The sequence below is a fragment of the Centruroides sculpturatus genome, unplaced genomic scaffold (genome assembly GCF_000671375.1).
Source record: "Centruroides sculpturatus isolate CEXI.00-Female unplaced genomic scaffold, Cexi_2.0 scaffold435, whole genome shotgun sequence".
NCBI lineage: Eukaryota > Metazoa > Arthropoda > Arachnida > Scorpiones > Buthidae > Centruroides > Centruroides sculpturatus.
Genome location: NW_019384953.1, coordinates 2,478 through 8,089, shown reverse-complemented (window position 1 = coordinate 8,089; position 5,612 = coordinate 2,478). Strand labels below are relative to the sequence as shown.

The window sequence follows — 5,612 nt, the reverse complement described above, 5'->3', positions numbered from 1 at the left end:
TGAAAGTGGCTTTTTATTTCAAATGTTTTGTTCGAATTTAATTCGAACAAATTCGAACATAAAATTCAAATATTGGTTCGATTATAGAACAATCGTAAACATTCCAGAAACGTTGAAAATAGTTCGTTTGACCGGACGTGAACAGGAGACGTTCAGAAATAGAATCAGGACCAGGTCTCTAATTAGTCTGGAAACGGGGGACCTAATTCTTGCATTCTGTGAAAACGGGTAAGATTGGCTATAATGTAATTATCTTAATCTTCACTATCGTTACTTTTTGCCCACAAATAAAAACCCAGCGAAGCAGGTCCTTGCAGCTAGTTTAATAAATAAAATCATGAAAGTATATTTAGATATATAAACTTACCATTGAAGAATATGTATACAGCTGTTGCATTTTTTCCATGTATTGAATTACTACTTTTATAATAACAAATATAAAGACCTGTTCTCTCAGGCGAATGTTGAATTGAAAGTTTAGTAGCTTCTGAATATGAAGGTCTTCCATATGTAATTTTAATGTTATTTTCTTTTATATCAGGTTCCTAAATAATAGAACTAAAATTAATATGATCTTTATTTACAGAATTGTCTATTTTATAATTATTTAAAAATTCTATCACAGAAGAAAAACTTTAAAAATTTTTTCATAATTTGTCATTTTCACACACTTTAAGAACAACTTTAGATGATGATACAATTTGTCCTGGATGTTTTACCAATCAATATATTTTTACATTATATTACTCCAGTGAGATGATTTCAACAAGTTTCATATAGTGAGGCAGAGAAGTGCCAAAAAAATAAAGCTAGAAACTCTACCTATTTGACTTTGTTCTGTTCCTAAGTGGGTGTGAAAAGGACAAAATATAAATCAGTTGCTTAATTTTTTAGTGTTTCTTCTATTCTAGATAACTTTTTAATTGAATATTTGTCCTGGATTCTTAATGATATTATACAGTTCTAGACAAAAATATACCATAAGTTCAAGTAATATTTTTAGACTATAAATTAATAAATTGTTTAAATGAAATGGTAACATGCAAAAATAATCAATTATATCCATCATTTTAATATGTTAAATAATTTTACACTCACAGATTATTTAAAAACAAAATATTAAAAAAAAAAAACAGCATTTTACAGAGAGAAAATTATAAGTTCAAAAATGAATAAACATTTAAATTTAAGGATTTAATACTTTATGTAATTTCTTTGGTGACAAATAACATCATACATGCAATATGGAATTGAATTTGCATTTTTGAATGTCTTGTTTCAGGTCTGCAACTATTGAAAATTGTCTCCCATTTTTGTAAATGGACCTAACAAAAAGCTCCCACAGATTATCTATAAAATTCAGATCTGGGAAGTATACAAGCCATAAGAAAACTTAAACATTATTTCTAAAAAACCATTGTTTCATCATTTTTTTAATTGTAGCAGGATACATTATCATACTGAAAGATTAAATTTTCATCTCCAAGAGTGTGACCACACTTACTAAGTTGATCTTCCAACAGAATGCAAAGGATTTACAGGTCAGACATCCAGGAACAAAGATGATTTGATTTGAAGATATAAATAAACAAAGATGTCTTTCATTGAGCTGAAAATGCAGCCAAAACTATCATGGAGCCACCACTCATTTGTCGACTCATTTGCAAATCATCTTCAACTCTTTAGTCATGTCAACACTTTTGCCAACCATCAGGCCCATCAAGGTTAAACTTTATCCAGATCCAGCTCATGGTCTTCCTTGCCATATTAAAACAAGTATTTTTATGTTTCTTTGTTAATGTTGGTAATTAGATTGCAAAACTCAACAAATAGTCCAAGTTGAACAGGAAAGAAGAGCAACACTTTTGAGTTTATTTGCTGATAACTTAGATCAAGTTGTAAATAAGCAAATCTGTCTTCTGTTATGAGATAAACAACTTTTTCTCCCAGGACGCCTTTTTAGTGGCTCCATCAATCCACATTTTATAACATTAGGTACAAAACATTGAGAATGGCTAATTACAGTAGCAATTTCTTTGGGTTACTCCACTTTTATGAAGTCTCCAAATCCATTTAATTTCAGGTTCTGTGCATGCTTCTTGTTCTCTCAATAATTATTACAAGTAGTTAGGGGACACTCTGGAAAATTTTAAAATATTGCCAACCATTTTGCCAGTTTAAAATTTTTTCACCACTTCAAATTAATTATCACCACCAGTTTTACTTACTAATTAATGCAGGTGCTAGTAGCCTTATCAGTTTGGCATCTGGAAAGCAAAAGTAACATGTTAACCTGTTGCATACAATTCAGTCAGAAAAAACTGTATATTGCAGTTTTTTCTGATTGAATTGTAACTGCAAAATGTAATTAATAATTGTTCCAGATTATTATTTACTTGTTTAACTTCTTGTGACAGGATTGTACTCATCAGTTCAAGATGATTAATATTATTTCTAAGATTCATATTTTAAAATTTTACTACACTAGGTCACAAAAGTATCTGGATACCTATAAAATCGAAGAGTTTTTTCTAGTTATAACTCACTTCTCACATGAAATAGAAAAAAATAATGCCATATGAAATCTTCAGGCTTTTTTATACTAGAAAAAATATTTACATGTGCAAAAATTATAGATAAAAATAGAAATACATATTTATTTCAAACTGTGAAAATTTTCACTTCACAAAAGTATTCAGACAGAAAAATAAATAATTTATTTTTCTGTCTTTTATTATTAAAATATTTTATACATTTAAGAACAAGTTGGGCCTCTTTTTGCCCTGATAACAACTAAGTATTGATTCATTTAAATTTTTATAACAGTTTTGTCTATTAAATTCAAAACTCTGTTGATGATGTCTTCAAGATCAGTTTTGTTTGTTATTGATTCTGTTCTGATTGTTCATTCAATGTGATCTTGTAAATGCTCAATTGGGTTGAGGTTGGGTGATTGTGGAAACCAAGGAAGCATTTTTACAGTGCACATCAAGAAATAGACTGATTTTCGAAGTATGCTTTGGATCATTGTCATGCTAGAAAACAATTGTCATGCCTTGATATCTTAATCTTACCCTGACTTTAATTTTCCTATTGATTTCTGAACATTGTTATTTAAAATCTATTTATACACATATTGATTCATTATTCCATCAACAATTTTCAGAATTCCAGCACTATTTGCAGACATAAAACTACAAATAGCACCAAACAATTCCCACATTTCATTGTAGGGATCAGACTTTTCATTTTTAAAGATGCTCCAGCTTTTCTCTGTACTTTCAGGTAATCATTTGAACCAAGCACATTGAATTTAGATCATATGACCTCAAAAATGATTTCCAAAATGTTATTGATTTTGTATAAAACTCTTTTGCAAACTTTAACCTATACTGCTGGTTTTTTCATAGGCATAAAATCTTTATAGTACTTGCTTTTAAAGTTTTTCTGACAGTTACTACAGATATATGTACTCCACATTCTACAAAAGCCTCAACAGCAAGCTTAGAAGCAATTATTTGTGGATTTTTTTTCTTCACTTTCCTGTCAATGACATGTTTCTCTCTCGAGGTAAATATTTCAGGACATCTAGTTCAAGTCTTATTAATTACATTATTTGTCATAAGGAATTTCATAATGGTAGACTTTGGAATGTAAAACTGTTCTGCAAGGTTTTGCACAGATTTCCCCTTTTGCTATTCTTTAATAATGAGTCAATAATAACAATGGTTAATTTGTTTGATTTTATTGTTTACGATGACAAAATAAAATAACTCAAGTACAAGTACAAAATCAAATACTTTAACTCATTTGTTGAGACAAATTATTTGTTTGCTTTATAAAACTCCAGTTTACTTTATGTTTTTGATATGTGAGCAGAAGAATACGTCAATATGAAATCAAACATTCCTTAATTAGTAAACATTTTGTCAGGGTAAATGCAATAACTACCATGTGCAAATATTGTCATTTCTGGTTGTTGGTGTTTGTATGTAGATTATCCTAATATTCTTCGGTAATATCTGTTATGTTTTCTGTAAATTTACTCTGCTAAGTTTTCTCAAAATTGGAACATGTTACGTGCCACGTACCTTACCATAAGAAAACAGTGTTTGCTTGTTCCTGTAAAATTCACTCTTTGCTGTATAACAGGTATTGCATTTACACTGAACATTTGTTGTTTACCAGAATTCAGCAGTTTAACCTACACAAACATTTTAAATTTAATTTTAAAATGATAAAACTGATTCTTTTAAATCTGTTCCTTAGTTTAACGTATGATACATTTATTTCAAAGGCAATGCTATGGTCATCAAAAAGGAAATATTTATTAATCATCAAATAAATTCAATATTTCTAATTAGCTTATTATTTTTTAGTATTTACTGAAATACTTTCTTTTAAAAGCAAAAAACAGATTATAACTTACAAGATACTTTGGAATATCCCAATAGGTATCATATTCTCCTCTACATTCAAGTATTAGAAGTGTATTTGGAGGTACATTTATATAAGGTTTTGCAACATTTAAACGAGGTGGAAGATAAGTTAAACATTTATCTGAAAAATTGCAATGAAAAATATAATTAACTTCTATAAAGAAACTTTATTTTATTCAACAAACTAAAAATTAAGAATAAAAATAGTAAAAGCCTACAATTGTCAATGAACAATTGTCTAATCTATTTCACAGTTATCACATTTACTTAACACTTAAGATTTTATGTCAAAATTATTTAGCATATATCCTAAATGGTGTTTCTTTTTTCCAAGAAAAAATCCTTTCTTCTTGCTTGAATTTTTTTAAATAAAATATTTTATTTTCTCAACAAAAAAGAAAATCTCAAAAAATATTGTGAGAACCCAGACTTCAAATTAAACTTAAACTAAATAATAAAACAAAATACTATCACTTTTAACAATACAACTTTGTAGGCAGCGATATCTATCAACTTTCACACCTGGAGCATCTCTTCCTACATGTTCTCAGCGTGGAAAGAAACACTTTCCTGATTTTACAGATTTAATATGACAACTAAAGGCCAGCCAAGTCAGTTCCTCAACCGAGCCAGTCGTTTCCTGTGTCTCCGTTACTCTATTTTCTGATACATCGTTTTTACACTTTACCACAGGGAGATATAGCCTAGAAGCTTATTCCCAACTAGCTGATACAAGACAAAATCTTAAATAATTCGGGTGAATTTCTAAGTTACACAGATAAATAATGCTTGATTTATTTATCTTTGTTTATGTCACATTACATTTACACATAGAAACAATTTTATGCAGAAAATTATTTCCGATTCCCCTTTACAATGATACTGGATATCCAATCAACATGGGCACTCACAAAACTTTTCCAAGGGACAAAGCTTGGAGGCCGAGCACACTCGGGATTTTATCTTGGGGGAGCCGAGTTGAACGGATACAAAATTTTAATGCGATTTCAATAAAATTTATTGGTGGATTACAAAAAAATTCATTGGTGGATTATAAAAAATTCATTTAAAGAATGAAATCCAATTTTATTTTCTTTTTAGAAAGCTCTTGAATTATTTCAGTCATTAGTTACATTAATCTCTCTGTGTACCGGTACATATAGCAAAGTCATT

The 5,612-nt window shown here is 29.1% G+C and overlaps 1 long non-coding RNA gene across 2 annotated transcripts; it reads right to left on the bottom strand.

The window, feature by feature from the left end:
• Positions 1-328: 328 nt before the first annotated feature.
• On the bottom strand, positions 329-5,355 carry LOC111632323. 2 transcript variants are annotated; one of them, XR_002757841.1, is made up of 3 exons: positions 4,914-5,355; positions 4,430-4,560; positions 329-545 (listed from the first exon to the last, which is right to left on the bottom strand). It is a non-coding gene; the product is annotated as an uncharacterized LOC111632323 (long non-coding RNA). The 2 variants fall into 2 exon arrangements; XR_002757842.1 differs by having other exon boundaries at positions 4,962-5,355.
• Between the last annotated feature and the right edge of the window lie 257 nt (positions 5,356-5,612).